Source organism: Nothobranchius furzeri, chromosome 9 (assembly GCF_043380555.1).
Source record: "Nothobranchius furzeri strain GRZ-AD chromosome 9, NfurGRZ-RIMD1, whole genome shotgun sequence".
Classification (NCBI taxonomy): domain Eukaryota; kingdom Metazoa; phylum Chordata; class Actinopteri; order Cyprinodontiformes; family Nothobranchiidae; genus Nothobranchius; species Nothobranchius furzeri.
The window spans coordinates 5,658,538-5,668,537 of NC_091749.1; the positions used below are offsets into that span (position 1 = coordinate 5,658,538).

The 10,000-nt window shown below is 43.6% G+C and overlaps 1 pseudogene; it reads right to left on the reverse strand.

The window, feature by feature from the left end:
- Positions 1-10,000, reverse strand: part of LOC139071633 (uncharacterized) — a 28,752-nt pseudogene that overhangs the window by 12,104 nt on the left and 6,648 nt on the right.

Sequence of the window (10,000 nt, forward strand, 5' to 3'; positions counted from 1 at the left end):
TCACGGCACAATATGGCGGCTCATGTCATCAGCTTCTGAAGCCTCGTGGTAGCCTAGTCATAACAACCAGATTCGCTACGTCAGCCTAGAGATTCTGAACAAAACACACACACACACACACCAACACGAAACATCCAAATCCATATGCGTTCATCATTGAGATAGTCCTGGTAGATTGTAAGAATTTATAATTATAGAAATTAAAGATTCTTAAACGATCCCAACTCTCTCTTTTCTTGTCTCTCAGTCAATACAGAGTGTTTAAGTAAACTCCCTGATGATAAAAACAACCACTTCTGATTATAATATCTAGATCTACAGGTGCTGGCCAGTAAATTAGAATATCATCAAAAGGTTGAAAATATTTCAGTAATTCCATTCAAAACGTGAAACTTGTACATTATATTCATGCAATGCACACAGACCAATGTATTTCCAATGTTCATTACATTTAAATTTGATATTCATAAGTGACAACTAATGAAAACTCCAAATTTGGTATCTCAAAAAATTAGAATATTCTGAAAAGGCTGAATATAGAAGACACCTGCTGCCACTCTAATCAGCTGATTTACTCAAAACACCTGCAAAGGCCTTTAAAAGGTCCCTCAGTCTTGTTTTGAAGGCACCACAATCATGGGGAAGACTTCTGACTTAACAGCTGTCCAAAAGACAATCATTGACACCTTGCACAAGGAGGGCAAGACACAAAAGGTGATTGCTAAAGAAGCTGGCTGTTCGCAGAGCTCTGTGTCCAAGCACATTAACAGACAGGCGAAGGGACGGAAAAAATGTGGTAGACAAAAGTGTACAAGCTCTAGGGATAACCGCACCCTGCAGAGAATTGTGACGACAAACCCATTCAAAAATGTGGGGGAGATCCACAAAGAGTGGACTGCAGCTGGAGTCAGCGCTTCAAGAACCACCACGAGGAGACTCATGAAAGACATGGGATTCAGGTGTCGCATTCCGTGTGTCAAGCCACTCTTGAACATGAAACAGCGCAAGAAGCGTCTCGCCTGGGCCAAGGACAAAAAGGACTGGACTGATGCTGAGTGGTCCAAAGTTATGTTTTCTGATGAAAGCAAGTTCTGCATTTCCTTTGGAAATCAAGGACCCAGAGTCTGGAGGAAGAGCGGAGAAGCACAGAATCCACGTTGCATGAGGTCCAGTGTAAAGTTTCCACCGTCAGTGATGGTGTGGGGTGCCATGTCATCTGCCGGTGTTGGCCCACTCTGTTTCCTGAGGTCCAGGGTCAATGCAGCCGTCTACCAGGAAGTTTTAGAGCACTTCATGCTTCCTGCTGCTGACCAACTTTATGGGGATGCAGACTTCACCTTTCAACAGGACTTGGCACCTGCACACAGTGCCAAAACCACCAGCACCTGGTTCAAGGACCATGGTATCCCTGTCCTTGATTGGCCAGCAAACTCGCCTGACCTTAACCCCATAGAAAATCTATGGGGTATTGTGAAGCGGAGGATGCAATACGCTAGACCCAACAATGCAGAGGAGCTGAAGACGACTATCAGAGCAACCTGGGCTCTCATAACACCTGAGCAGTGCCACAGACTGATCGAGTCCATGCCACGCCGCATTACTGCAGTTATTGAGGCAAAAGGAGCCCCGACTAAGTAATGAGTGCTATACATGCACATTCTTTTCATGTTCATTCTTTTCAGTTGGCCAACATTAGAGAAACAAACATTTTTTCATTGGCCTTTAGAATATTCTAATTTTCTGAGATACCAGATTTGATGTTTTCATTGGTTGTCACCTATAAATATCAAAATTAAACGTAATAAACATCGGAAATACATTGGTCTGTGTGCATTGCATGAATATAATGTACAAGTTTCACGTTTTGAATGGAATTACTGAAATATTTTCAACCTTTTGATGATATTCTAATTTACTGGCCAGCACCTGTAATTACAGTGTATAAATATACAAACTACAGATCATTACAGGAGTCACTGTTCTAGGGTATTTCTAGAAACCAGTCTAGGAAAAATGAGCAAAAACTTTGTGTTGACTTTGCTTTTCTATGCAGCCCCTATAGAGAACTCCGAGAACAGCCGAGGCTTGAAGGAAAGCAGTGTAGAGGAGGAACAGGGGCTTACCCCAAGGCCCGGCTGAGATACGGGTCGGCCTACTCAGGGGAGGGAATAACCAAACAGACTGAAGGAAACGGTAGGAGAACTAACTTGTAAGAGGACTGGCAGCTGATGGTTTACTGTTCCCAGGAAGCAACACAGGCTGACCTCCAACCTAATGCCATGCTCCTGTCAGAGAGAATGTGTTGGACTCGTGAGATGGAGGAAAAAAGACACAATGGCTCGGTGAAGGACCCGGGTAAACACGGCTTTACAGTCAAGTGCTTCCTAGCAGCTGCTGGATGTTGAAGTTCTGCAGGTAGCTCTTTTTTCCAGGGCTGTGGTGGGTATCAAGGACAGAAACAGGAGGAACACTATTCACAAAATCACAGAGAGCCTCTTAGTGGCTAAAGGGAGGATGTTCTGTTGGTTCTGCAACAGCTGGAGCTGAGGTGTGATCGGACTTGGGTGGTCTGGGTGAAGCTGAGGGAAGAACCACAGGATGATTAGCCTCAGCTCATCTTTTAAAGGTTTCCACCACAGTTCTCTTTTTCTGTTGTGTGATAGGGTTGATGTTCATGAGCATAAAAAGGAGACGGCTCTTTTTGGTTTACTGCCTTAAGTACAGTAATCAACAACATTTCACAATCTGCTTCAAGATTGAGCAAAGACAGCTGAATTTAGGTTGATTATGGAAGAGAAGATAAATTAGTTTTTATATTATATCTAAGTTGTTCCAGCCTGTTCATTAAGATTGTTTCAGAAACGACTCACGTGTTCGGAGAGGACGCATCCCAGTTCCTCCCCTGAGCCCGCGATGGCTTCAGCAGAATATGTTTACATGTTTAAAACGGAGCATCGATAAACCTACAGAGTAAAATCTGTCCTGAGTGATCAAATCTGAGTTCAAACAAACATGCAGCCATGTCACACATCTGATACACGGCCAAACACCAGCAAAGTTGCCCTCAAACCACAAATTTATTCACTTATTTTATGGAACAATGAAGAAAATGTTTCACTTTGCTTCAACAGGAAATGAAACGCACCTGGTACGTGTCTTCTAACATCTCTTATCCTTGTTTTGAACCTTTTGTTCTCGTTCCATCTGGAACTAACCAGGACTTTTCTGAATATAAACCTACTTTTTTAACTAAAAGCGTGTTTAAGGTTTAAAAACCCAAAAGTAATATGGCTCAGTTTCAGGCTGTCTTCTGGCTCTAAACACCTGTGTTCACAACAACACACCGCTAGGAAGCTCGGACGGACGGATAGAAAGAAAGAAAGAAAGAAAGAAAGAAAGAAAGAAAGAAAGAAAGAAAGAAAGAAAAATCTAAATTAAAGTCCATATCTGGTGTGACCACCCTGTGCCTTCGAACAGCATCAGATCTTCTACGCGACCAGAGCTGTTGAAGGAGATGGGCAGGTATTGTTCCTGACCTCTGGGAGAACTAAACAAGGATCTTCTGCAGATGCAGGTTTCCTCACATCCGTCTGTCTCTTCGTGTTAAGATCAGGGATGAGAGGACCAGACCATCACTTCCAGGACTTCTGGCTCTTCTTTACGCTGAAGATAGTTCTGAGTGACATTGGCTGGTTGTTTAGCGTCATTTCTATATAAATAAAACTAAACAGTCATTATTTACATTTCTGAAAACATTGCAACTCACACACACACACACGCACACACACACACTGGTTGGAATAAGGCCACAATGTTGTTTACCTGTCTTGGCATCAGGATGTGAGAGAATATTTTTAGGATCAGCTCTTGATTTTACTGATCTTCAACTCTTGAGAATAAATTCATGATGTCAAAAAGTTGCTCAGGAGGGCAATCACCACGTCGGCTTTCAAAGCTAGTAATGGCTTCTCTAATTTCAGGTTATTTTTTTCTCTTAAATCACAAAAATCTCATAAAAAGCTGTTTAAACCATGGAGAGACATGGAGCTGGAATCAAAGGCATGGATCAATTATCCTCACTTACTACAAGAACACAGCTTCAAAGCATACATGTCAGATCTAATCTCTGCGGGTTGTGCTTTCCCCTCCTCCTCTCAGATTTCACAAACATCCATACACAGAGACGCTCTCCGACAATATTAAGCTCTTCAATCCTCACATTTAATAGCATTAATGTCATCAGATAGACACCTATTTGATTGATTAAACAGCCTTTTTCACACATGCAGAAACATTTGGCCCACTTTTCCAAATCAAAAGGATTAAAACATAAAAGGAAGAAGGGTGTGGATTAGACAGTGATGGAAATGTGAGGTTTCATAGAAACGATGTACAGACTCAAATAAAAGATGAGACATGATTGCTCTGGTTTCAGACCGACCTCAATGAGATTGAGAAAAGTGGGCCTCCAGATGTGACTCTGTGTTTTTACACCCCCTTGACATCATCTTCTGACGGCTGGAACGTGTTCAGTTATAGTCATAAATATACAAAAGTCTCACAGCTGACACATATAGACCAGAGCTGTATTACTGAAGTGCAGCCTGGGAGGAATTTATAGTGTGAATATGCAAACAGGTCAAGGAAATAATAAAAAAAGAAAGCATCAGCAAATGGTGGAGTAATAAGTCATTGTGGCTACATCCTGTCAGGACTCCTACCTTGGCTCAGCTGAGTGAGCAGTGAGGAAGGCTGTAGCGTGTAACAAGACCCAAACGCGGAAGTGCTAGCGATGGGTGACGTCTAACACGCAGTTATTATAGGAACGCCGGCACAAGCCTTGAAGGAAAACGAGGATGTGGCGACGTTCCAGAAGGTAAAAGGAACAGGCTTATGGGCTCGACACACGGGAGGCGGCATCGCCTCTCCTCCATTCATTTTCAATGAGACACGCGCGACAAAGCGATAATCGCGGGTCTCCCTCCTACTAAGCGAAACGCGAAAAACGTGCGTGTGAAAGTTTGCACTCGTGCACGTGTCGTGCACGGAGGACCCAGCGACGCGATCCCAGAAAGTTGAAACATTTTCAACTTTTCATCGCTGTCGCTCGGGCGAGGACCAATCAGCGGAGGTTTCATTCACTGACCAATGAGCGGACAGGATGCTCCGTGCACCTCCGAGCAAACATGGAGGAGAAGTTGATTATTATTATGTTTTTATAGTAAAATCAGAAGTAATATTTCACATAACTCTAGCAGCACCTTGTGAAACATCATATCTACCGCTTTATTAACTCTGAACCGCTTAAATAACCTTAATTCCCTCCAACCTGACACAGCCAAGCAAAACAACGCAAGTTTCGATTTCGCCATGGAACCGAACGCGTAGACGGCTTTGTCGCTGGCCGCTACCGCAGATCGCCTCCCGTGTGACAGGTAATAAAAGCGACAGCGACAAATTTCGCTGATCGCGGTCGTTTGTCGCCTCCCGTGTGTCGAGCCCATTACTGTTTGGAGGTTGAAGATGGTGCTGAGGCGCGCGGGAACTCTGGAATCGCCTGGCGTGAATGATGGCCGGGGCGATGCAACGGTTGAACTGGAGTGTCGGCTAGGACCAGGGAGCCACTGAGCGAGGTGAGCACGGACGCTCCGGGCGCAACGGCGTGGCAGACTGAGCCGACGTGCTGGTAACATAAAGACAAAACAAGGGGAAAACGCTACCGAGCGAGTCGCCACGGGTTCCGAAACAAGCAGCAAATGCCTAGGCCACGGACAGAGCTATGGAGCTTTGATGACTGAGCGTGGACTGGTGGGAAGGACTTCCTTAAATAGGGTGTGCGTGATGACGTGGAGAGGTGAAAAATGGTGTGGGGAATGCTGGGAAGTGGTGTTCAGTTGGTGTCTGGTGTGAAGTGGATGACTGAAGGGCTGGAATTATGACAAATCTATTGGATAACTCTGCTAATGAACATTAAGTTCAGCTAAATACATACAATTTGACTAAGTAAAGTCTTTTCACTGCTGTATTTTTGGGTTGGCGGCGTAGATGTTTATCCGATAGACTTTCTAAGCTTTACATTAAAACTTGTTCCAACAGCCAAGTTGAAATCACGCATACTGGTCGGAGTGATCCCAGCCATGCAGGTACACAAATGCAGTAAAGGGGCACTTTTTGCATCCCTTTGTGCTGCCATGTGAGTATCTACTGCCTCTATTGACACTTCAAACAAAACCAGCAATTTAAAAAGTCTTATTTCCTTATTTGTCACATAACAAACAAGGAAATTGGACTCATTAGAACCACCTCTCACGTGCAAGAGAGAGCTTCTGCAGGAGGAACAGCTGCTCCACTCCGAGCCCCTCCTGGATATCGGAGCTCTTCTGCTAATTGTTGGGTTTCACATGACGTTGCATCTACCTCACCAAATGCAGATGGGGGTCCGGAAGTAGCCGGCGCTGCACAAAACACTATTTTGACTGGGCGTAAAAATGCCCAAACTCTATGCGGTCTACGGTTATTACAATCACTCTAATCGGGACAAAGACCAACGTTTGGCCCAAATGTAATGCGCCACAAAGGACTTCATTTAAAAGGCGTACTGAAAGAAGATGGCAGAAGTGGATCAGTAATCTGCGGCTTAAAACAGGAGCTGAAAGGACAATGCTGGAGTTTACAGCGATCACCTTCTAACAGGTAGGAGATTACTGAGTGTCCTCACTGCAAAAAGCTTTCAGAGTGCTAATGTTTTTAGCAGTTAGCTTAGCGTTGTAACATGGCGTTTATACCTTATTGAAATCAAACTAACCAACCAGAAATGTGGATTTAAAAGGCATAAAAAGTTAGTTACGAGTAGATCCTAGCACATACTGATCATTAGCATTAGCAATAGCATTATTATCATGCTCTAATGAATTAAAATAGCACAACTCACTCGAGCAAAAACAAGACCACCATCATTCAAAGCTTCTCTGCAACACTAAAAGGTTAACCAGCCTGAAATAAAGTAGCTGTAGGCTTCCGGGCTTGTAAAGGCTTTTGTTTGGTTTGCAGTGTAACTTGAGGCAAGCAGCACAAGGTAGATTGTTGCTGATTCACTGTCGCAGAGAACGTTCATGTTTGTAAGATCAGGCTCAAGACCCACCTTTTTAGTTTAGCTTTCAACTGATTACTATTTATTGAATTGCTGTTTTACTTATTTATTTATTTTTAATGACTGTTGTGTTACACATTCATGTTGTTTTATTTGTTTAATCACATTTACTTGGATATTTTACATCATACATTTTAGATAATTTCCATAGTAGCTCTTGTTATTTTACATGTCACGTATTTTACTCCTTCCAGTGTTTCCTGTGGAGCCCTCTGCCTCGGGACCGGTGGTCGGTGGCGGCGGCTGGGGCGCTCCTCGGGTAGTGCCCAGGTAGTGGGGGGGTGGGGGGGGTGGGGGGGGGGGTTGCTACCCTCCCTCCCAGGGCGCCTTGGATTGGTGTCTTGGCCGCTGCCGTCGATCTGCTGCTGTCGAGGCAGATGGCCCCCTTGATGGCGTGTCTTTCATTACCTGTCCAACCTGAGCTCAGCCTAGTGTTTACTGTGGTCTTTTAATGTGTGTGTGTGTGTGTGTGTGTGTGTGTGTGTGTGTGTGTGTGTGTGTGTGTGTGTGTGTGTGTGTGTGTGCCTGGGAATGGTTTGGGGATTGGGGGTGAAACTATCACAATAGTTTTAAGTGTGGGAAAGGGAGGGAATGTGGGTTATATGGGTCATTTTAATCTGCCAAGCACTTTGTGTTGCATCCTCTGCATGAAAAGTGCTTTATAAATAAAGTTTGATTTGATTTGATTCAGCGCTGGGTAAATCCTCCACAGTGTATGAAAAGTGCTAGTTTTATAACTACACGGGTCAAAACCTAAAAGAAGATGCATTCTAGGGTCGAAGCCCCAAAACATGTTAATATTTTAGCTACAGCGCTGCGCCGCTCTCACAGATTCAGTCTGCTGTCCCTATTAAGTACAATTAATCTCACACTGTCTCTGTCAGAGAAAAGGGAGGAAAGTGGGCCGTGCTGAATAAGTCATGCTATCTGGAAGATGCATTCCCCTCTAAAAGTACGTATGATTAAAAAAGTAATTAACACCTGCTTCTAAATCTCATAAAGCCAAACAGATCGGTTACCGCTGAGACAATTACTGGAACTCTGCCATGTCTTCGCTATATGTAGCTCTTCATTAACAAGGTAATAAACATGGCAGTATCACCAAGATCAGCAGGAGTAATAGCTGTTCTTTCACACACGAAGAAGGAAGCAGCAGCGGTTTGGACATCATGAGGAGGGCAGGAGGAGGGCTGACTGAAGAAGTGATGATACACGACGAGACAAAAGCTGGAGGAAGATGAAGCAGGAGATAGGGAACAAAAGAGAAGGACCGCCATGTTCAGACGGGGGCGTTCAAAGCCACTGTCGCTATCTAGACTCTGTTCAGTCGTTTTAAATTAGAATGTTTCCAGCAGGTTTACCACTTTGCCCTGTGAGTTTCTTTAAAACGTGTAAAACAAGTCTCTGATTTTTGCTTTGGATCAATTATTAAAACAGCCTCATGGGGAGAACCAGACACAAGTTAATTTAAGGATCCACAGCTTCAGCGCGGCGCTGCAGCGGGCGTTCCAGGCTCTGTCGGCTCAGCTGACCTCTAGGAGCTAATCACTACGGTTTTAGGAACTCTGAGCCCGTTTAGGAGAAAACTCTAGGCATTGTGATTCTTTCATGAGTCGTGTCCTGTCTGAAAACTTCATTTCCACAGCATTCCGTGTGACAGAAGCAGTTTAAATCAGGCTCAGACAACGGTCTAGCTAACAGAACCACTGCCTTCAGAACCAGACGATGTTCAAGCATGTTGTCAATAATCTCACTGGCTGGACTCCAGAGGGTTCCTTCAATTTTCACAGTTTAATAACATGTTGCTCCTTTATTCATGTTTAATCACATAGAACTAAAGTCCCACTGTGTACGATCATCATGAGGAGCCACACAATCCGGGAAATTATACCTCCGACTGACACATGAGCAAAATGCAGCGCCAAAGCTCTTAAGCCTTTCTGCAACGCTGTGATTCACGGGAATTTGTTTCAACGTTATAAAATCTTCAGGGACTTACAAGAATTGTTTATAATTACTGATGTTTCTGCCGTTATGCAGCAGGTGCTGACATTTCAGGCTCTCAAAACTCAAATTTGTAGACTTTTAGAGCAAAATCTCACCGCATGAAACCACCCTCTACACACCATTTTGCATCTAATTTTCTGTGTAAATCTCATAGATGCCACGGTAACTGTCATAAAGTGAAAAAAAGTCTGTTTTCAAATTCATCACATCAAGAGTCTTATGTCTCCCCATTCTGCTTTCTCCACTCGTTATGACTAAAACGTCCCGTGGAGTTGAACAGAGAAGAATATTGATGTAAAAAAAAAACATTGTGAAAAGACAAGGCAGCAGTGATGTTTGGTGATAAGTAGGCTAATGAAAGAAGAGTGGTGAGGTGTGTATTTCAGCAGTAAAAGCATGTTTGTGTCATTCTGCAGTTGGTCACAATAATTATGCTCATTTATTTAGCAGATGCTTTTATCCAAAGCGACTTACACTTTATAACCTATAGGGCATGTTGTGATCTGTGCGGGAAACCGGAGTACCCGGAGGAAACCCACGCATGCATGGGGAGAACACGCAACTCCACGCAGAAAGGCCGCAGCCGAGCCGAGTTTCAAACCTGCAACCTTCGTGCTGCGAGGCAACAGTGCTTACCACTGCTCCACCATGCAGCATAATAATTCATAATTGAAGATGGAACTATGTTTTATATCAAGGTATGAATCATGAGGTGTTTCGCAAGAGCAACAGAAATGATTTAAAAATATAATAAAAAATGGGAACAAATAGAAAAAGTTAGAATTAAAAACTATGAATGAAAAAGAAAATGGAAATCACAGAATCCTGGAATCACAGACAGAA